The sequence below is a fragment of the Anomaloglossus baeobatrachus genome, chromosome 11 (genome assembly GCF_048569485.1).
Source record: "Anomaloglossus baeobatrachus isolate aAnoBae1 chromosome 11, aAnoBae1.hap1, whole genome shotgun sequence".
NCBI lineage: Eukaryota > Metazoa > Chordata > Amphibia > Anura > Aromobatidae > Anomaloglossus > Anomaloglossus baeobatrachus.
Window position 1 is genome coordinate 180,239,539 of NC_134363.1, and position 24,340 is coordinate 180,263,878.

Genomic DNA, 24,340 nt, shown 5'->3' on the forward strand with positions numbered 1-24,340 from the left:
TCTTGTGACCTTAGTCATAATGCGGATGGATTAGGACTAAGGACACAAGATGTCCAAAACGCGTACCATCTTACTATCCATTCATGATTTTATGATGTGTAACCTGTAATATTTTTAATGCAAATCCAATAAACCGAAAGTTTTATTTTTTACTGACTTGGAGGCTGGAAAATTTTTCTTACTTTGGATTCTCCAGCCAAGCCGGCTATACCTTCCGTGCACCATCCTTCTAATTCTGGTCTCCGTGCAAGTCTAAAAGGGTGAGATTGATTTTTGTATTTTTTCCCCAGAACCCCAGCACAGTATGCAGCCGTCCTAACTGCAATATTAAGAAAATAAGTTTTGTATTCTTTTTTCTATTATTCATGTTACAATAAAATAAATTTGTTTGTATAAAGATCATTTAATATTCATGTGAATTTATGAAAACCAACATTCCCACGACTGCCTCGTGAACACAAGATCTTATGATGTCGTTAGTAATATTCATATACTGATTCCTCCTTATATAATGACTGCGTAGAGGTCATCACTCCGGCTGCCACACAGGGTGAGACGATGGATCCCTGCACCCATAAGCTCTATCATGAAGATGGCTTTGACTCCAGACAATTTCTGGAGCATTATCTTTCAGAAAAATCTGCTACGTTCTTCGGAGAGGATGCCATGTTATTTCCCATTGAAAGTCTTGCAAAAACTTTCTCGGAGGGTAAGAATTAGCTTTATATTTTTAGAATTTTATATTTAGGTTTTGTTTTTCTTCAAAACTTCAATGAAGTGAATGCCGTGTTATTTACAATTGAAAGTCTTCCTAAAAACTCTTCCAATACTTTAAGAAGATTTTTTTTAATGAAACCTTCAATGGTTTCTTATCATGAAGATTCCATTGTGCCTTCCCTGATGGGATCCACCACTCTGATGCTCAAAAGGCGAGGATAGGGAGGGGAAACGTTTTCTAAACTTTAATTATTACTTACAATTAATTCATTTTAACCAAATGAAAATAACTAAATACCAAAGATGAGAAAACTGATTGTAATAAATCAAACTTGCTTTTAATAAATCTAAACTCTTGGAGAATTCTATTTACATGTGTTAAAAATATACCCTTAAATATATTTTTCTTCAAATACGTGATAAGCGCATGAAAGACGAAACTTCAAAAAATATAAAAAATAAATGTATTTTATATCTAATAAATTGGTTGCCAAAATTCATTTACAAAAAGGAGAAAAATAGTATTCTTCATTAGCTTACATAAAGAGTTGATAATTAGTCTATACTAATCAATAGAAATCTTCATCCATCTTTCCTGAGATCCTGAATGGAATCATGCTGGAGACCTGACAGGCATGTCTTGCTTCGTGGAGGGCTGGATGGATGGATCAGTTAGCGACATGTGCAAGAGAGAGCAGCCCCCCCCTCCCTCCGTGTCCTGTTATATATGGCAGCTGTCCAAACCATATAGGGTGATTTTGCTGGATGCATGTTACATGGTGTAATCCTCTCCACTGGAAAGATCCAGTATGGTATTTATATCACAATATGTCAGCATTTATCTATATTCAATACGGATACCTTAATATTTATTCCTTATCAGAACTGTTATCAATAATCTATGCCCTCCAACATAAACAGAACTGTGAACATATATAATATGTCCTATTATAAAGTGTTTGATAACTAGATGTATTAATTTTAATGTTTTTACAACATGAATCCAGCAAAAGAGCAGCAACCAAATGCCACACAAGCCATTTAGCTGGATTGTGATGTTGAAAGGGGTTAAAAAATGAAATAAATACAGCGTATTGAAGGTATATACCAACTAAACATATAATACAGCAGGGGAAGAGAAATAATTAAAACTTAACTTTTAATACCACAGTTAAAATTGAGTACCCGATGACATACAACACACTAAAAGAAAAAAGAAAGCAAAGTGAGTATGAGACCATGTTCACTCATGTTCATTCCATGTGGACATGATCTCATACTCACTGTGCTTCTGACCTCCGGATCCCCTGATGAGTCATAATTCGATGAAACGCGTCAGGAACGGAGTGGGATGTGAGTGATGACTGACAACTGGGAACCTGGGGTAATGTGTGGCAGCTGTTGCCTGTCCCCCCGTGAACTATCCCATCATTGGTACTCAACATCGGACTATCTACCGGAGGAACTGCAGAAATACCAGTCCTGGCCGCAGTTACCTGCACTGAACTCCAGTGCTCTCACCTGAGCTCCGGAGTGCAGCTTGGACTGAGCAGCGGGTTTCCAGGACTGAACTGCAAGTGCCAACTGATTCCGAACAGGCTGGGCTGAACTTCGGAGCTCAGGTAACAGCTCTGGAGTTCAATGCAGCTAACCGCGGCCAGGACTGTTATTACCACCGGTTTCCGGTAATACCAGTCCTGGCTGCTGTTACCTGCATTTAACTGCGGACAGTCCAGGCTGCACTCCGGAGCTCAGGTGAGAGCTCCAGAGTTCAGTGCAGGTGACCCCGGCCAGGACTGATATCACTGCAGTTCCTCTGGTAGCCAGTCCGACTCTGTTGGTACTGGTCTCAGGACATCAATTGGTGAGACCGTTCCTTTATTTCTCAGTCACATTTAATGTTGTGTTTGCACTCTGCTGTATACCTGGAGTTATTTATACAGCTTAGATATGATCGGTGGGTCTTGTGACGGTTATTTATGTCTCTTTTGATCACGTGTCACAGACCACCGTGGTACCTGTTCACACAGGCTTTTCTTTTTGTGTGTTGTATGTCCTTGGGTACTCTTTTTTAACTGTGGCATTAAAAGTTAAGTTTTAATTATTTCTCCACCCCTGCTGTATTATCTATTTGAAAAATGAAATACCATCCAATACTTAGTTCTCTTCAACCCGCGTCATTCCCGACCCGCCACTAGTCTTCTTCTTCTCTCTTTGGTTTCTATCAGGTGCCATCACTGACTAGACTCTATGCGGTCATTTGGGGTCATTGATATCTGTCACACCCCACATCACCGAGTGGAGTCTAATTAGAGGCAGTGCCCAGTAAAAGACTGAAGGAATAAGAAGAAAAAAAGAGGGCACAAGTGGATGAAGGAAGAGGAGTGAAGGCGTGTATAGGAGTTTATTATTTTTTACACATTTTGGAGAGATGGGATTTGCACCAAAACTAGTTCTATGCAAATTTAATCTCCCCCTTGATTTAAGCAAATTTATCCAAACTGATTTTCAGGAGAATTATTAAATTATACTAATTACAACTTGGACAAATTCTTTTTTTTTGAGTGTTTCACTTTTTGACCAGATTTGCTTGATTGAGAGATAGACTGCAGTACTGAGCCACTAATCAATGTACAGTGCTGCCTGTTCCACTCTTTACGTTGCTTACATCTGGCCTGGGGCATAACTACAATAGGTGCGGGGGTTGCAATTGCATCTGGTCCCTGGTCCCTTTGGGGTCCAAAAAGTCCCTTTGATTTTAATCAAAAGATCAATACTATTAAAGTATTGCAATAGTTGCGTGCCCTGTTGGAGCTTTTGCATTAGTGCCCATGAGCTTCAACTTACGCCATTGCATCCGGCCATTGCCAGAACAGATTGGTGGGGATAACGGGTGTTGGACAGGATTGAGAAATATGTGAGTCCCGGACATTCCCTTTAACATCTTATGTGTTTTAATACTTGTTTTTTTTTTTTTCCTGTAGGCCATATTAAAGGAGACATCTTGATTGACCTCAGTGGTGGTTCCATGATTCATCATTTATACGCGGCCTGTGAGTATTTCAAGAACATCATAGTGCTGAAGATCAATGACAGATGCATCATGGAGCTGAAGAGATGGGTGGACGAACGTACGGGAGCGTTTGACTGGGGACATGCCACAAAACTTCATGTAGACGTAGAAGGAAAGAGGTGAGGTATTCATAATATTAGGCCCCACCATCATTGTTGCTAAGGTACAAGAAATAAATAAGAAATGTTTAGTTCTTATTTCTGCTAAGAGACATCATTGAACCAATCTGTGCATGCAGTGCTACAATGTCATATTATCGAAGAACAGCCAGGAGATCAATCTGCGCATGCGCCATCCATGGCACTGAGAGTGCTGATCCAAAATTTCAAACAGGAGGCAGGCGGAGGGGAAGGAGGATAAGACACAATGCACAGTTCGACCCCTATGCACCAAAATATTTCAAAATATTTAACTTCAACATTATTCTTATCAAATTGAGTAAATTGAACCAGGGCAATAATTTGTCAGATGATATTAAACAATGATTAATCATTTTAACCAATGGAGCTGCCTGTGCTGGAAATTTCCATCTGATACATGAATGATCATTCAAAAAAATATCTATCTATTATGAAGAAGATCTTTCATCCTTCTATCATGGGCTTTTCTCAACCAATTTAATTTAATATGTATGACCTTGAACCACTGTAAGTGACCATTGTGAAGCTAGCCACTACTTACCGGGAGTGTGGGCAGGAGTGTAGTCAGGAAATCCAGGGTCTGTTAACAGGAGGATATGTATAAGCACAAGGAGAAAACAGAGGCGTAGTCAGGGCAATATCTGAGGGTCAGAAGTCCAGGAGAGCATGTAATAAGTTCAGGAAGTAAGCAGAGACGTGGTCAGGTAACAGTCTGAGGTCAACCAATCAGGAGGTCACAACAGGAACAGGAAGCGGGCAGGGAGGAGTCAAATAACAGTCTAGGGTCAGAGAACAAAGATCAGAACAGAGACACAAACCAACAGCTCAACTGCAGAACCAGAAAATACAACTGGCGATGTCCTGGGCGAGCATGTTCAGTAAAAAAAACCTGAGCAATTACCAGGAAGGTGGAACATCTGAGTAATGAGCCCCAACATGGAATCCTGTGCCGTCAAACACACTGCTGGCTAGTAAGACAGGAGGGAACAGCAGAGCATCTCCTAAGGCAAGATGCTTTGCACAGAAGGATCTTGACAGGTGGAACAACTGAGTAATCAGCACCAACATGGAATACTGTGCTGTCAAACACACTGCTAGCTAATAAGACAGGAGGGTACAGTAGAGCATCTCCAAAGGCAAGATGCTCTGCGGAGGAATCAAGACAACAATGTTAACTAAAATGTATATGGCTGTGTTGGCGGAAAGACCATTTACCAAATACTTATCAACAATTGATTAACCATTAACCAAATGTTTATGGTAACAGATATATTTGGAATGGGTGTAACATTCCTAAAAATTAAAAAGATTATGTGTTGCAGCATTCTCAATCCAACTTTTTCCCAGCATTATCTGTTGGGGAAAGAGCAAGGAGACCCTCATCCACATTAAATACCTGTCTGGTCCCAGTTCATCCAACTTTGCCCTAATGTGTATGAAGGTCTTAAGTAGAGTTGAGCGCGGTTCGTGGTTCGTGGTTCTCCAGTTCTAGGCTCGAGTGATTTTGGGGCATGTTCTAGATCGAACTAGAACTCGAGCTTTTTTGCAAAAGCTCGATAGTTCTAGAAACGTTCGAGAACGGTTCTAGCAGCAAAAAAACAGCTAAATCCTAGCTTGGTTTCTGCTGTAATAGTGTAAGTCACTCTGTGAATCACACTATTATGACATTTCAGTGTATACTGTGCGGGAACAGCGCCTTCAGATCACTGCTGTTTTTTTCTTGTCTTCCTTCCCTAAGCGCGCGCGTCTTGTGGGGCGGGCCAGCATGTCAGCCAATCCCAGACACACACACAGCTAAGTGGACTTTTAGCCAGAGAAGCAACGGCATGTGTGATAGGATGTCCATGTCACATGTCCCTGCATTATAAAAACGGACATTTTCGTTCAGGACGCCATTATCTCTTCTGTGTCTTTGGTGTCAGACATCACTGTCGCAGCTCCGTCCTCCTGAGTCCTATCGCCGATACAGCTGTATGCGCTGCATACACAGCGTTAGACAGCTTAGGGAGAGCACATTCTAGCAGTCCTTTTAAGGGCTCAAACCGGCAGGGTCAGAGAGCCATAGGTGACAGGTCCTGCAAACAGCAACAGCATCTGTGTAGCCAAGGTCAGGGATTTCCTCCCTGCATTTCACCATTAGGAGGGAATAGAAAGGCAGGCTTCCATTCCTCTACCCAGAGCCCCACAATCCTGCCACTGTACCCTCCTGTCCTCTGCACACTCCAACTCATTATAACTAAGCCATTATACTAGCAAACACTCAGTGTACCTAGTGGCATCCTATCTGTGGCTATTGGACTTTGCTATAGTCCCACTAGTGCAAAGACATTTGCAGAGCACGTCTGCCTGCATTGCAGACTCCAACTCTTTTTAACTAAGCCATTATACTAGCAAACAGTCAGTGTACCTAGTGGCATCCTAAACGTGGCTATTGGACTTTGCTATAGTCCCACTAGTGCAAAGACATTTGCAGAGCACGTCTGCCTGCATTGCACACTCCAACTTTTTTAAACTAAGCCATTATACTAGCAAACAGTCAGTGTACCTAGTGGCATCCTAAACGTGGCTATTGGACTTTTGTCTATTCACACTATTGTAAAGATATTTGCAGCACGTCTGCCTGCATTGCACACTCCACCTTTTTTTAACTCAGCCATTATACTAGCACACACTCAGTGTACCTAGTGGCATCCTAAACGTGGCTATTGTACTTTTGTCTATTCACACTATTGTAAACATATTTGCAGCACGTCTGCCTGCATTGCACACTCAAACTTTTTAAAACTAAGCCATTATACTAGCACACACTCAGTGTACCTAGTGGCATCCTAAACGTGACTATTGTACTTTTGTCTATTCACACTATTGTAACGATATTTGCAGCACGTCTGCCTGCATTGCACACTCAAACATTTTTAAACTAAGCCATTATACTAGCAAACAGTCAGTGTACCTAGTGGCATCCTAAACGTGGCTATTGTACTTTTGTCTATTCACAGTATTGGAACGTTATTTGCAGCACGTCTGCCTGCATTGCACACTCCAACTTTTTTAAACTCAGCCATTATACTAGCAAACACTCAGTGTACCTAGTGGCATCCTAAACGTGGCTATTGTACTTTTGTCTATTCACACTACTGCAAATCTATGTGCAGCACCTCTGCATGACAACCTCCTGCTCTGTTTTTAATAAGCTATAATGATAGCAAAAAATACTGCCATTTAGTGGCATCATAGAACTGGCTGTTGTATTCCATTAGTGCCCCACTGGTGACAAGCTATTTCTAGCACCTCTACATGACACCCTCATGCACATTTTGCTACGCTAATGTTATAGCAAACTCATGGAATTCATTGCTGCATTTCATAATTCGGAGGGATAGAAAGTCAGGCTTCCTTTAGCTTTTCCTTCTGTTCATAGACAGCATCTCCAAGAGCAATTTCCCCTCCACGTCTAAGTGTGGAGAGGCAGCTAGTGCGCATGCGTGTGCCGATGTACCCCAGCTGCAGCATAATTACAGTGTTTCGCCTAGTGAGTATGCTCAGCCTGACTGTGTTATTCCTGACGCTAAGTCTTCTTTTCGGGATACAGCGCATGCTCCCACACTAAGTGTGAAAAGCCTCTTTGCACAGGTGCTTGCATTCCGTGCCGGGTCTAAGTCCTGTTTTGTGCCTAGACACCATGCTAAAGCTGATAGTCTTTTTTCAGAGACTGTATTTCATGCTACTGAGCATGCTCAGGCACTTACTGCATCAGAGACTAGGTCCGGTAATGAACTCTTTGGCCATGGCCCTGATGTGGGGGGCACATATAGACCACAGGGCATCAGGTGTCCTCCCAAATGGCTTGCAGAGGCCCACACCTATGACTTGTCACCGCATTATTGATGGTCAGACGATGACTGGTGAGGTGTTTGGGTCATGGCAGCCATGAGGTCATCATTGAAGTTGCGGTTCCAAATAGGACGCTAGTTATGCCACTCATGACGTGTCACTCTACTTTTGTCTCCAGGAGGTGCATTGTGGTTCACCCTGGTTTGGGGCGGACCCAGGTTATAAAAGGGGCTGGAGCCAACAAGGAGGTGCGCAGTCTTCTATTATGCTCCGAAAGACCACACCTCCATGTGTTGAACCCATTGCGGCTTTAGGCCAGAGGTAGGCAGGGATAGGGTGTCGATGCAGGCCACCACCACAGTTGGTAACGCAGAACGGTTAAGACCAGCTCCTGTCCTACCAGTCCTGCTTGTGCAGCCCAGTGGCATTAACAGGCCTGCTGCTGCTGATGCGCCTGCTGTCCACAGGTGTGCCCCTACGCACACGGTCAGCGTACTCAATGGCCCCTGTGTTGTTAACAGGGAGTTCCTGGGCTGGGTGGGCATGTGGACCCTGTGACGCTAACAGGGCTCACAGTCTCCAGATCCGAATGGCGTCTAACTCGGTTCAGGCTACTATTAGTTTCATAGCCACACAGCTCTGTATCCTCCACCAAACCTTCCAGTTGCCAACCTCTCCTTTTCCAACTGGGAGCACGGTGGACACTGACTGCTGATGGGGATATATACCTTTCTCTTTCTTTTCTTATTAATTTTCGTTATATAGCGGTCACAGATTATATACCATTTTATCCAAATCTGCCAGTCCCACTGTAACAGATGGTGTTTCTTCAGCAAATGTTACAGTTGCTTAACCTCCAAATCCACGGACCAAAACCTTTTTCCCCTTTCCAACACACCTGTTCCCCTTTCCAACAGCATCTGTCCTTTTTCAACTCATTTTGGGATATGACCAAAAGTGCAACTGTGCAGGGACACCGTACTCAACGCCATCTCAGCACAGCAGCCATCCCTCGGTCCCTCAGATGTGGACAAGTAAAAGACCATTTCCTCCTATCCATGACAAAGCGTTGAGATTCACTCTGTGCAGCACTGGTGTTTAGTGGAAAAGTAGATCTAAGATTGCGTACCCCATTCTGCAGATACTCCTGTATACGTGCGTCCATTTCTATGGCAGGAATTAGTTCGCCAAATTTTGTCTTGTACCGGGGATCTAACAGTGTGGCAACCCAGTATTCAGGATTACTTCAAATTCATACAATCCGAGGGTCATGTAGGTAGTGCAGCAAGAAGGCGCTCATGTGTCTTGTGCATCCAGGAGGACCAAGTCCTTGGTGTGTTGGTGGCAGAGAGGTGAGAATCGTGCATCCTTCCTCTGCCCTCTCCCCACAACCTCGCACAACCGAAATGTGAGCAAGCTCTCACTCATCTGCTGAGTCTTCCATGCCCATCGCCAGTTCGTCCTCCATTTCTTCATGGGCTCCTGCACTTTCATCAACACTTTTTGCTGATACTATGCGCCCTTGTTAATCCCTCTCCCTCACCATGAATGCCGCATAGGTGCCGCTGACCATCTGGACCTCGTAGATCTTGTTATCCCTTCCGCATATGACTCCTCCTGTACTTCCTCCCCTTCCTCTTGTCCCAACACCTGACTCCGAATAATAATTACAGTGTGCTCCATCTTTTAGATGACCAGAATTGTCACGCTGAGAATGACATTGCCAGTGCTAAACATCTTCCTCGACATTTGTGAACTGTGTAGCAGGGTGCATAGGTCCTTGATCTGACACCACTCCAGCAGCGTGATCTGCACCACCTCTGGATCAAGTTATCCCAGGCTATATGTCATACCGTATTTCAGCAGGGCTCTGCGGTGCTGCCACACACGCTGCAACATGTGCAGATTCCAATTCCTGCGTGTCGGAACATCGCATTTCCGGCGTTTAACTGCCAGACCCTAAGACTTCCGGAGTGATGAAAGTTGTTGAGCTGCTGTGTGCGCACGATGGAAGTGAGCACATAGCGAGCGTGCACGCTGCACAAGTCCATGTAGGCCGTGATGGTGTTTTAAAAATTGCTGGAGAATTCGGTTCAACACGTGAGCCATAAAAGGCACGTGTGTCACATTGCCCTGAGGATGGCCCGCAGCCAGGTTTGCATCATTGCCGCACACGGCTGTTAAGTCACCAACGGAGTCCGCTCCGTCAATTTGTACTCCGGTCGCCAGGTGACAACGTGTTCCTTTCATGAATAGTGCTGATGATGGGAGAGTAGTCGATGCCAGCGGCGCAGGTGGACGCAGGTTATGCTCACCCACTGGGCTGCATTACCTTGACAGATGCAGAATCTCTGGCTGAATGTAGCTGGTGGGTATCTCACAGATGAAATACCATCATTCAGCTACAACCAATGGGAAGACACCACACCCTTTTTTATGCCCATCCTGTCTGCAGACCACTGCCAGCCATAGCTATGAACCTCTGGTTAATTTTACCCCCAGTTCAGTTTTATGATTTTGTGTGCTTGTTACCTGACTACTTTTCCTGCTTGCTGTTTATGTACCTTGTTGGCCGATCCGCATTTCACCTCTGCTTGTTTTCTGATTAAGTCCTGGCCGTCCCATTCTGTTCCTGTTCCTCAATTAATGTTTTGACCCTGCCTGACTACTATTCTCTGTAATAGCGGTGTGACTCACATTTCCCATACATTTCAAAGTAAAACTTTGACCGCCTGATGGCATTGCGCTCTGCTGCCAGCATAGTAAGGAGGTGTGTGGTAGTCCTTGTGCGCAGTTGCAAGGAAGTGTGGCCTGACCACACAGGGTTTGCGCCAAGGTGGAGGACCCACACGAGGTTGAAGAGGCAGAAGCAGTGTATTAACTTCTACATACAGAAGAAGGATTGAAACAACTCGTGGGGACGGCAAGACTTGTACAGCAGACCCTTCTCCATCTCTCACCATAGTTTGCCAGTGCCCAGTCAGTGACATGTAATGACCCTGTCTATGCTTACTGGTCCAAGTATCTGTGTTGAAATGCACCCTGTCGCACACAGATGTTCTCAAGGAAGTGGTGATGTTTTGTGCGACATGCTGGTGTAGCGCGGGCATGCTTTTCTTGGAGAAGCAGTGGTGATTGGGCATCTGGTACTGGGGCACAGCGACAGACATAAGGTCTCTAAAATCCTGTGTGTCCACTAGGCGGAAAGGCAAGATTTCGGTAGCCAACAGCTTACAGAGGGATAGAGTCAACCACTTAGCTTTGTCATGGGTCGCAGGAAGTGGCCTTTTATTTGATCACATCTGAGGGACAGAGATCTGGCTGCTGTCTGTAGACGGTGTTGAGTAGGGTGTCCCTGTAAAAATGCAGGTTTGTGAGGAAAGTGCAGGCGGAGACATGATGTTGCCTTCATCTTGCCTTCAGATCTGTTCATATTGTATCATTTTTAAAAAACACAGCAAGCAAGGGTTACTCCAAGCGGAGTCTCCCTTTTTTCCAAAAATTGGGCACACAGACACCCCATCAGTGGCAGCACTTGTGCCCTAGTTGCAAACAGGATGTTTTGATTTGCATCAAGCACATTCAAAAATACGGCATAATTAACCGTCCCCAGCATGACACCGGGGTAGGTAGATAAAGTCTTTGCTGAACCATGACTTGGTCATCTTGGCTCCTTTTAAAAACAATGTAAGCAAGGGTTACTCCAAGCGGAGCCTCCCTTTTTTCCAAAAATTGTGCCCCACACACACCCACCCATTCAGTGGCAGCAGTTGTGCCATAGTTGTACACTTCACAGCTAGATTTGCATCAAGCACATTCAAAATCCACAAGCATTTACTCTCCCCAGGATGACACAGGGGTTGTAAATTCATTCTGGATCCATGACTTGTTAATTTTGATGAACGTCAGTCTGTCCACATTGTCACTGGACAGACGCGTGCGCTTATCTGTCAGCACACACCCAGCAGCACTGAAGACACGTTCAGAGACAACGCTGGCAGCTGGACACGACAAAATCTTCAAGGCGTAACTGGATAGCTCTGGCCATTTTTCTAGATTTGAAGCCCAAAATGAGCAAGGCTCTATTTGCAAAGTCATGGCATCGATGTTCATTTGTAGATACTCCTGTATCATCCTCTCCAGCCGTTGACTATGTGTCAGACTTGTTGTCTCTGGTGGCCTTGCAAAGGAGGGTCTAAAAAAATTATGAAAAGATTCCATTAAATTGCTGTTACCAGCACCAGATACGGTCCTACTGGTACGTGTAGACTGTTGAAGATGACGAGACCGTCCCATGTTTGTCAAGTTAAAACTGGGAGATTCACTCCATGCACCTGCACGGTTGTTTGGTGGAAAAGCGGATCTAAGATCGAGTAACAGCTTCTGCTGATACTCCTGCATAAGTGCGTCCCTTTCTATGGCTGGAATTATGTCACAAAATTTGGACTTGTACCGGGGATCTAATAGTGTGGCAAGCCAGTAGTCATCATCACTTCTAATTTTGACAATACGAGGGTCATGTTGGAGGTAGTGCAACAAGAAGGCACTCATGTGTCTTGCGCAGCCATGCGGACCAAGTCCACGCTGTGTTTGTGGCATAGAGGTGCTAACCGTTCTTTCTTCCTCTGACATCTCCCCCCAACCTCTTTCAACTGAAATTTGACCAAGCTCCCCCTCATCTGCTGAGTCTTCCATGTCCATGGACAGTTCGTCCTCTATATCTTCATGTCCTCCTGCACCTTCCTTAACATCTCGCCTGCTACCATGCGCCCTTGTTGATCCCTGTCCCCCATGGTCCCATGCCTGTCGCCTTGTTGATGATGAACGTCTGGACCTTGGTGATGTTGTTGTGTCTTGCGCATATGAATCCTCCTGTAGTTCATCCCCTTCCTGTTGTCCCACCCCCTGACTCCGAATAGTGTTTAGCGTGTGCTCCAGCATGTAAATGACTGGAATCGTCATGCTGATAATGGCATTGTCAGCGCTAAACATATTCGTCGCCATGTCGAAACTGTGCAGAAAGGTGCATAGGTCCTTGATCTGAGACCACTCTAGCAGTGTAATCTGCCCCACCTCTGCATCTCATTGGCCTAGGCTATACGTCATGACGTAATGCACCAGGGCTCGTTGGTGCTGTCTCTGTATCATGTGGAGAGTCGAATTCCAGCGTGTCGATACATCGCATTTCAGGTGATGAACCGGCAGGCTGAAAGACTTCTGGAGCAATGCAAGTCAAGTCAGCTGCGGCGTTTAAACGGCAGAAGTGAGCAGAGAGTGACCATGCCCTGTGCAGAAGCCCATCTAGGCCGTGATAGTGGGTTAAAATTGCTGGACAACAAGGTTAAACACGTGAGCCATACAAGGCACGTGTGCCAGCTTGCCCAGGCGAAGGGCCGCACCCAGGTTTGCAGCATTGTCGCACACGGCCTTACCAGGCTGCAGGTTGAGTGGAGACAACCATTTATTTAACTCGGACCGCAGAGCTGACCACAACTCCTCAGCTCTGTGACTCTTATTCCCAAGACATGTCAAGCTAAAGACCGCCTGATGCCGTTGCGCTCTGCTGCCAGCATAGTAATGAGGGTTGCGTGATTCCTTCTGCGCAGTGAGAACGCTGGTGGCCTGACCAGGCAGGCTTGGGGCGGAGGTGGAGGACCCAGATGAGGTGGAGGATGCAGAAGCAGTGGCGGAACTTGGACAGGCAGAGGATTGACACACAAGTCGTGGGGACAGCAAGACTTGTGCAGCAGACCCTTCACCATCTATCACCATAGTTACCCAGTGGCCAGTCAGCGACATGTAACATCCCTGTCCATGCTTACTGGTCCAAGTATCGGTGGTGAAATGCACCCGTTCACACACAGTTTCTCAAGGAAGCGGTGATGTTGTGTGCGACATGTTGGTGTAGCGCGGGCACACCTTTCTTAGAGAAGTAGTGGCGACTAGGCATCTGGTACTGGGGCACAGCGACAGACATAAGGTCTCTAAAATCCTGTGTGTCCACTAGGCGGAAAGGCAGCATTTCGGTAGCCAACAGCTTACAGAGGGATAGAGTCAACCTCTTCGCTTTGTCATGGGTCGCAGGAAGTGGCCTTTTATTTGACCACATCTGAGGGACAGAGATCTGGCTGCTGTGTGTAGACGGTGTTGAGTAGGGTGTCCCTGGAAAAATGCAGGTTTGTGAGGAAAGTGCAGGCGGAGACATGATGTTGCCTTCATCCAACGTTGGTGCTATCGATGTTTGAGAGAGCTGTACACAATCACTTGTTTCCCCTTCCAAACCAACTGACGACCTACCAAGCAAACTGCCTGTTGCGGTTACAGTGGTGGAAGTTGTGGGTGGAAAAACAGGTGTGACAGCTGTCCCCACAGTCCTAGAAGATGACGAGCGCGCGGATGCACTGGAAGGGGCAGGCGGTGGATGGTTGGCTCCGCTAGGCCGCATTGCAGCACGGTGAGCTTCCCACCAGGCCATATGATATTTATTCATGTGACGATTCATGGAAGAAGTTGTCAAACTGCTGAGGTTTTGACCTCTACTAAGAAAACCATGCCAAATGTTACAGATCACATAATTTGGGCGATCTTTTTTTATGTCAAAAAAGGACCAGGCTAGGCAAGGCTTAGAGGCCATGCGACCTGTTGATCCACCCCGAATAATGCTCAGAGGCAGAGTGGTGGCTGAGGATGCAGTTGTAGACGTGCTACCAGTGCTCCGACTGTGTCCAGGAAGGCGCAAGGTTACTTCGTCGTCGGTTGCATCCTCCTCCACCGCCTCTGTTGACCTCCTCGAGTGTCTGACTGTGGGTTGACAGTAGGTGGGATCTAGAACTTCATCATCAATTGTTGTGTTTGCACTCCCCTCCCCCTCAGACCGAGCCTCTTCTTGCCCTGACCGAATATTTCAGTTGTCATCCCAATCGGGTATCTGCGTCTCATCTTCATCAGTATGTTCCTCATTGTCTATAACCACAGTTGTTGGAAAGGCAGCATTTTGGTAGCCAACAGTTTGCAGATGATGAAAGTCAACCTCCAAGCCATGTCATGCCCTTCTAGAAGCATGTAAAACACAGCGAGGGGACTCCAACCACAGTCTCCCTCGTTTCCACTAACTGGGCCACACACACCCCACTTGACTGGCATCGGTTGAGCCCCCTTTTGAAAAAGAAAAAGATGCTTTGCATGAAGCACTCTCAAAAATACGCGTGCCTTTCCCATCCCCTGGCTGACCCAGGGGAAGAAAAGTCCTCTGAGAGCCATGACTTGTTCATCTTGGTTCTTTTAGAGACACAGCGAGGGGACTCCAACCACAGTCTCCCTCGTTTCCACTAACTGGACCACACACACCCCACTTGACTGGCATCGGTTGAGCCCCCTTTTGAAAAAGAAAAAGATGCTTTGCATGAAGCACTCTCAAAAATACGCGTGCCTTTCCCATCCCCTGGCTGACCCAGGGGAAGAAAAGTCCTCTAAGAGCCATGACTTGTTCATCTTGGTTCTTTTAGAGACACAGCGAGGGGACTCCAACCACAGTCTCCCTCGTTTCCACTAACTGGGCCACACACACCCCACTTGACTGGCATCGGTTGAGCCCCCTTTTGAAAAAGAAAAAGATGCTTTGCATGAAGCACTCTCAAAAATACGCGTGCCTTTCCCGTCCCCTGGCTGACCCAGGGGAAGAAAAGTCCTCTGAGAGCCATGACTTGTTCATCTTGGTTCTTTTAGAGACACAGCGAGGGGACTCCAACCACAGTCTCCCTCGTTTCCACTAACTGGGCCACACACACCCCACTTGACTGGCATCGGTTGAGCCCCCTTTTGAAAAAGAAAAAGATGGTTTGCATGAAGCACTCTCAAAAATACGCGTGCCTTTCCCGTCCCCTGGCTGACCCAGGGGAAGAAAAGTCCTCTGAGAGCCATGACTTGTTCATCTTGGTTCTTTTAGAGACACAGCGAGGGGACTCCAACCACAGTCTCCCTCGTTTCCACTAACTGGGCCACACACACCCCACTTGACTGGCATCGGTTGAGCCCCCTTTTGAAAAAGAAAAAGATGGTTTGCATGAAGCACTCTCAAAAATACGCGTGCCTTTCCCGTCCCCTGGCTGACCCAGGGGAAGAAAAGTCCTCTGAGAGCCATGACTTGTTCATCTTGGTTCTTTTAGAGACACAGCGAGGGGACTCCAACCACAGTCTCCCTCGTTTCCACTAACTGGGCCACACACACCCCACTTGACTGGCATCGGTTGAGCCCCCTTTTGAAAAAGAAAAAGATGCTTTGCATGAAGCACTCTCAAAAATACGCGTGCCTTTCCCGTCCCCTGGCTGACCCAGGGGAAGAAAAGTCCTCTGAGAGCCATGACTTGTTCATCTTGGTTCTTTTAGAGACACAGCGAGGGGACTCCAACCACAGTCTCCCTCGTTTCCACTAACTGGGCCACACACACCCCACTTGACTGGCATCGGTTGAGCCCCCTTTTGAAAAAGAAAAAGATGCTTTGCATGAAGCACTCTCAAAAATACATGTGCCTTTCCCATCCCCTGGCTGACCCAGGGGAAGAAAAGTCCTCTGAGAGCCATGACTTGTTCATCTTGGTTCTTTTAGAGACACAGCGAGGGGACTCCAACCACAGTCTCCCTCGTTTCCACTAACTGGGCCACACACACCCCACTTGACTGGCATCGGTTGAGCCCCCTTTTGAAAAAGAAAAAGATGCTTTGCATGAAGCACTCTCAAAAATACGCGTGCCTTTCCCGTCCCCTGGCTGACCCAGGGGAACAAAAAGTCCTCTGAGAGCCATGACTTGTTCATCTTGGTTCTTTTAGAGACACTGCGAGGGGACTCCAACCACAGTCTCCCTCGTTTCCACTAACTGGGCCACACACACCCCACTTGACTGGCATCGGTTGAGCCCCCTTTTGAAAAAGAAAAAGATGCTTTGCATGAAGCACTCTCAAAAATATGCGTGCCTTTCCCGTCCCCTGGCTGACCCAGGGGAAGAAAAGTCCTCTGAGAGCCATGACTTGTTCATCTTGGTTCTTTTAGAGACACAGCGAGGGGACTCCAACCACAGTCTCCTTCGTTGCCTTTAACTGGGCCACACACACCACACTTGACTGGCATCGGTTGCCCCCCCTTTTAAAAAGAAAAAGATGCTTTGCATGAAGCACTCTCAAAAATACGCGTGCCTTTCCCGTCCCCTGGCTGACCCAGGGGAAGAAAAGTCCTCTGAGAGCCATGTCCACATTGTCAGTGGACAGACATGTGTGCTTATCTGCCAGCAGACCCCCAGCAGCACTGAAGACAGGTTCCGAGAGAACGCTGGCTGCAGGACACGACAAGATCCCCAAGGCGTACGTGGCGAGCTCAGGCAATTTATCAAGATTGGAAGCCTAAAATGAGCAGGGCTCAAGTTGCAGAATAATGGAATCGATGTTTCCTTGCATATACTCATATATCTGTGTGTCCTCCTCTTTTTCCTTGTCCAGCTCTTTTGTTTTCACATGAGTATATGTCCTTGTCACTTTCCCATGTGTTGTGAGTTTTTTGTCACCTTTTGGACACCTTTGAGGGTGTTTTCTAGGTGTTTTTCTGTGTTTGTGATTGCCTGCCATTGTTTCCTATGCAGTTCGAGTTCGGTTCGTCGAACGTTCGACGAGCCGAACTCGAACGGGACCCCCGTTCGGCGAACCGGCCTCGAGCCGAACCGGGACCGGTTCGCTCATCTCTAGTCTTAAGTATACTAGTCTTGGTTAAATTTCAGCCTTTTGATCAGTTCTAGAAGAGATTCCATGTTTTCCAATAATATTCACAATATTAAAAAAAAAATCTTGAATTTTTTCCATTTCTTTCAGTTGCCAGTCAGAGGACAAAGAACAAAAGGTGCGATCAGCCCTTCATCATGTTGTGAAATGTGACCTCAAGAAAGAAAATATGATGGATCCGATCGTCTTACCACCAGCAGATTGCTTGGCTCCTGGATGCCATCTGTAAAGACCAAGATGATTACATCAGATATCTCAGGAAGTTTTCAAGATTGCTAAAACCTGGAGGACACAATAAATTAGTTGGGAATTTAGATGCAACATATTACACAGTTGGGAAACACAAGTTCCATCATTCCAACTATGATGAGGATTTTGCCAGGAAGGCTCTGGCTGGAGAAGGTTTTACCATTGACTGCTGTAAGACTAAAAAGAGAGTAATAATGGATGAGTTAATTGATTATAAAGCCATCATATTCATTGTAGCTCACAAAGAAATGCAGGTCTAGAAAGAAACTTACATATTAAGTACAAAGAGATTATATGTATGTAATGCCCATAGTGACATCCTCACGCTCTCCTGCTCCTCTCCCCCAGTGACGTCACCAGTTTACTCACCTGTTCAGGTATCCCGCGGTGGTGGTTCAGTCCCCGTTCCATGCTACAGCCTCATAGAGCATCTGTTTTCCAGACAGGCTCCAGGCCCCTGCACATAGGGCAAGCTGCAGCCACGCCCCCTTTTCTTAAAGTTCCAACATCCTCCTAACCTGGAAATGCCTCCCAAGTCAGCTCGAAGGTTGCAAGTATTTAAGGCAACTCTGCCCCTTTGTGAGTTGCCTGGGCAATGAGTTAAGTTAGACTCATTCCTATAGTAAGGGTCCCTAGCTCTGTGCTGCTGCTGGTGCCATATACTGTAGTGCTAGATCTGTTGCTCATTCCTGTTTATATTACAAAATGCTGCTGTCGTACTGCTACCTGCTGCTGCTGAGAGCCACTACCCTGGCCCTCTACCAAGATATCTGTTGTCTATAAGAATCGTCACCAGCTGCTGCTGTCCATCCAGCCATCCGTCCAACCATGCATCCATCCATACAGGTTGGAATCTCGACTCCTGCTGCTGACACCTGAACCCAATCAAGATGGTTTGGGTGAGCTGGACCACAGAGTGAAGGCAAAAGGGCGAACAAGTGCTAAGCATCTCTCGGAACTCCTTCAAGACTGTTGGAAGACCATTTCCGGTGACTACCTCTTGAAGCTCATCAAGAGAATTCCAAGTGTGCAAAGCAGTAATCAAAGCAAAAGGTGGCTACTTTGAAGAACCTAGGATCCATACATAGCCCATTCATAATGGATCTATCTGCACTAATATTAGCGGTAAGCACCTTGTAAATTCACAGGCATTATAGCTATAGGACCTCTTGGTGTACCAAGAGTGACCCCTAGTGGTCTGAAATTATAACTATTGCATTTTGTGCTAGTTTTAGATCCATAGAATATCTTCTCCTGGCCCATATATGGTAATTGAAGCTATATATATATATATATATATATATATATATATATATATATATATATATATATGTATATATATATATATGTATGTATGTATATACATATATATATATATATATATATATATATATATATATTATGATGCGGTTCTGTTAATAGATGCTTGATGAGTTGTCCCAATAAGTACTTGCATATTTATTATTAATTTTCAATAAATAAATCAATTATGATGAATATATTTGTCTTCTTAATATTTAGGCTTTTTGATCGCTTTCCCTCTTTCCTCTTCTAATGTGTTTACACGATTTGCCCTTTATATATGGTCCTCAGATCCTATTATTCGGTCGAACAATGATCACTATTTAGTGATATACTATGTACATAAGGTCACTGTTTAAACTCTTTCTTGTTTTTCTAAATAACTAAATATTAGAGATGAGAAAACTGATTCTAATAAATGTGATTTTGGAGGATTCTATTTACATGAATCCAGAAAAATTACAAGAGCTAAATGAATAGGAGAATGGGAGATAAACTGTAGCATTTGCAGCAGCCATCTAGCTGGATTTTGAGGATGGAAGGGGTTATAAAATGAAATACACTCCTATAATTAGCTCTTTTCAACCTCTGTTATCCCCACCACTGGTCTTCTTCTCCCTTTGGTTTTCTAGCAGGTGCGGTCATTTGGGGTCATTAATATCCATCGTGCCCCACCGAGAGTCTAATTAGGGACAGTGCCAACTAAAAGACTGGAGGAAGAAGAAGAAAAAAGAGGGGCACAACTGGAAGAAGGGAGAGGAGTGTTGGTGGGAAAAATGCATGGAGGGTCATAAAGATAAGGGTTTATTATTTTATACACATTTTGGAGACATGTGATTTGCACCAAAACTAGTTCGATGCAAATTAAATCTCCACCGTAAATTGAGCAAATCTCCCCAAACTGAATCTCAGGAGATTGGATAAATTATACTAATCATAACTTGGACAAATGAGCTTTTTGGATCGTCAGTTTATGTCCAGATTTGCTTGGATGGGAGATAGACAGCATTACTGATCCACTAATCAATGTACAGTGCTGCCGCATCCCTCTGTACAGGGCTTACATCTGGCCAATGCTAGAGCAGATCGGCGGGGATAACGGGTGTTGGACAGGACTGATGATAAATATGCGAGTCCTGGACATCTCCTAAGACATATGAGCTGATTTAATCTTTGGATTTTTATTTTCTGCAGGTCATATTAATGGAGACGTCTTGATTGACCTCAGTTTTGGCTCCTTGCTTCATCATTTATATGCAGCCTGTGAGTTTTTCAAGCACATCATAGTGCTGAAGATCAATGACCATCATGGAGCTGAAGAGATGGGTGGCTGAACGTACAGGAGCGTTTGACTGGAGACATGCCGCAAAACTTCATGGAGATATGAAAGGGAAAAGGTGAGGTATTCACAATATTAGTGGAGCCCCGCCATCATTGCTGTTACTGTGTAAGAGATACATAAGAAATGTGAACTAAAGCAGGCTTTACACGCCGCGATATCGGTACCAATATCGCTAGCATGGGTACCCGCCCCCATCGGTTGTGCGACACGGGCAAATCGCTGCCCGTGCCGCACAACATCGCCCAAAGCCGTCACACTACTTACCTGCCCGGCGACGTCGCTGTGACCGGCGAACCGCCTCCTTTCTAAGGGGGCGGTTCGTTCAGTGTCACAGCGATGTCACAGCTGCGTCACTGAACCACGACCCAATAGAAGCGGAGGGGCAGAGATGAGCGGGACGTAACATCCTGCCCACCTCCTTCCATCCGCATAGCGGCCGGCGGCAGGTAAGGAGAGGTTCCTCGTTCCTGGGGTGTCACACGGAGCGATGTGTGCTGCCACAGGAACGAGGAACAACTTCGTTACTGCTGCAGTAACGATATTTGAGAATGGACCCCCATGTCACTGATGAGCGATTTTGCATGTTTTTGCGACGATGCAAAATCGCTCATAGGTGTCACACGCAACGGCATCGCTAATGCGGCCGGATGTGCGTCACAAATTCTGTGACCCCCAACGACTTCGCATTAGCGATGTCATAGCGTGTAAAGCCCCCTTTAGTATACCTTCTAAAAAAACCGAGATCTCAATCTGTACATGCCCCGCCACGATGCCGTTTCAAAATTTCATTACAAGAAAACTTCCAATGCTGATTAACCATTTCACGTCACAGCCTGTTTTTGCCTTCGTGACCAGGCCATTTTTTCATTTCTGACCAGTGTCACTTTATGAGGTTACAGCTCTGGAGCACTTCCGTGGATCCCGATGATTCTCAGACTTTTCTACTTCAGGAAAGTGGTAAATTTAGGATGATATTTTTTGTGTTTATTTGTGAAAAATTTTAAATTTGGCAAAAATTTTGAAAATTTCAAAATCTTCTAGCTTTGAATTTTTATGCCCTTACACCAGAGTTATGTCACACAAAATAGTAACATTTCCCACATGTCTCCTTTACATTAGCACCATTTTTGAAACATGACTTTTCTTGTTAGGAAGTTAGAAGGGTTCAAAGTTTATCAGCAATTTCTCATTTTTCCAACAAAATTTTAGGGACCACAACACATTTAAAGTGACTTTGAAAGGCCTTGGTGACAGAAAATACCCAAAAGTCACACCATTCTATAAACTGCACCCATCAACATTCTCAAAACGACATTCAAGAAGTTTATTAACCCTTCACAGGAACTAAATCAATGTGGAAGCAAAAAACGAAAATTTTACTTTTTCCAACAATATGTTACTTTAGCTCCAAATTTTGCATTTTCACAAGGGTGACAGGTTAAAAGGGACCTTATCATTTGTTGTGTAATTTTTCTAAAGTATGCCAATACCCTATATGTAGTGGGAAAACTACTCTTTGGATGCATGGCAGGGCTCAGAAGGAGGGGAGAGCCAATTGACTTTTGGAGTGTAAAATTGTCTGGAATAGATAGCGGATGCCATGTTGCGTTTGGAGAGCCCTGATGTGCCTAAACAGTTTAGCTCCCCCACATGTCACCCAATTTTTGAAACTAGACTTCTTAAGGAATTTATTTAGATGTGTGATGATCACCATGAACTTACAGGTGTTTTACAGAATTTTAAAGCACTGAACCGTGAAAATGAAAAAATAAATTCTCCCACAAAGCTGTAGCCTTAGCCACAAATTTTTAATTTTTACCAGGGCAACTGGAGAAATTGGACCACATCATTTGTTGTGCAATTTCCTCTGAGAACGCTAATACTCTATATGTGATAGAAAACTACTCTTTGGATGCACAGCAGGACTCGGAAGGGAAGGAGTGCCATTTGACTTTTGGAATGCAAAATTGGCTGGAATAGATAGCAGACACCATGTCGTGTTTGGAGATGCCCTGATGTGCCAAAACAGTAGAGCTCCCCCACAACTGACCCCATTTTTGAAACTAGACCTCTTAAGAAAATTATGTAGATGTGTGATCAGCACCTTGAACCTATAGGTGCTTCACTTTAATTCTATAACAGTGAACCATGAAAATGAAAAAATGACATTTTCCCAGAAAGATGTAGATTTAGCCACAAATTTTAAATTTTTAGAAGGGTAACTGGAAAAAATCATTTTAGGTGCAATTTTCTTCTGATTACGATGATTTACCATATGTGGTGGAAAGTGACTATTTGTGAGCACGTCAGGGCTGGGAAGGGAACGTGCGCTATTTGACTATTGGAGCACACATTTTCATTGAGTATTTTCGGGACTACATTTGCAGAACTGCTAAGAGCAAGAACAGCAGAATTTCCCCTGAAGTGACCGCTTTTTGAAAATTATACACCTCTGGGAATTCATCTTTAGGTTTAGTGACGATTTTCACTCCATCAATAATTTCCAAAAGCAAGCATGTTGGAGTCAGGGTCTCTGTCTGTACGTTTTGCTGCTCTCAGATTTGGTGGTAAAAATCTGGTGACAGATTCTCTTTAAAGCACAACCACAGAGGATACAATAAAAAAAAAGCTGTAGTGGTGCTTTAATCAAATGTGTATGGTAAGAGCTATTTGCAAGGGATGTAACATTCCTAAAAATTGAAAAGATTGGGTGTTACACTATTCTCAACCCAACATTTTCTCAGCATTATCTGTTGGGGGAAGGAGCCAGGAGACCCTCATACACGTGAGATAACTGTCTGGTCCCAGTTCATCCAACTTTGCTCTAATGTGTATGAAGGTCTTTACCATACTGGTCTCGGTTAAATTTAAGCCTTTCGATTAGTTATAGAAGCCGATAATTCAGAGATAACTAATATGTTCCATTAATGTGCAAAGTATAAAAAAAATCACTTTCTTCAATGTTTCCATTTCTTTCAGTGACCGGTTAGAAGACAATGAACAAAAGGTGCGATCAGCCCTTCACCATGTTATGAAATGTGACCTCGAGAAAGAAAATATGATGGCTCCGATCGTCTTACCACCAGCAGATTGTATCGTCATTGCTTGGCTCCTGAACGGCATCTGTAAAGGCCAAGATGATTACAGGAGACATCTCAGGAAGTTCTCAAGATTGCTAAAACCTGGAGGACACATTATATTAATTGGGAATCTACATGCAACATATTACACAGTCGGGGAACAAAAGTTTCGTGCTTTCAGTTACGATGAGGATTTTACCAGGAAGGCTCAGGTTGAAGAAGGTTTTACCATTGACCGCTGTGAGGCTAAAAAGAGAGTAATAATGGATGACCTCATTGATTATAAAGCCATTATATTCATTGTAGCTCACAAAGAAAAGTAGGTCTAGAAAGAAACTTACATATTAACTACAAAGAGAATATATATAGAGTTTTAAACTGAATATTATACCCATTCCAGGCTTCCTCTATGATATGATTTACCTATGAATTTTATAGAGAATTCTGAAGATCCGCCTTGGTAGAATATAGAGTAGAAAGACTATCTTACAAAGGATTCCAGAGGGTATATTTTACTAGAGATTTGCTTTTGAAATCCACAAATGAATGCACTGCAATAAAATAAATGTCTATTTTTCAAAATCGTGTTTTAGGATGTTTTGAGTAATAAATTAATAAAATATCTTTAAAATAAAATTCACCTTACCAATCCACGACGGCTCCCTTACGCTGCTTCCCAGGTTCTTTTTCAGTCTCTGTCTCCAGCAATGACATTTTAACATCAAAAGTTACAAACATAATAAAATTATGAGTCACAAATGGATACAAGGATTCAATACAATTAGTATAATTATTAATATTATTATTATTATTATTATTATTTATAGAGCACCATTAA

General features: G+C 44.4%; 1 pseudogene; it reads left to right on the forward strand.

Annotated features, from left to right (window-relative positions):
- Positions 1-558: 558 nt before the first annotated feature.
- Positions 559-24,000, forward strand: LOC142256847 (nicotinamide N-methyltransferase-like; annotated as a pseudogene).
- Positions 24,001-24,340: the final 340 nt, after the last annotated feature.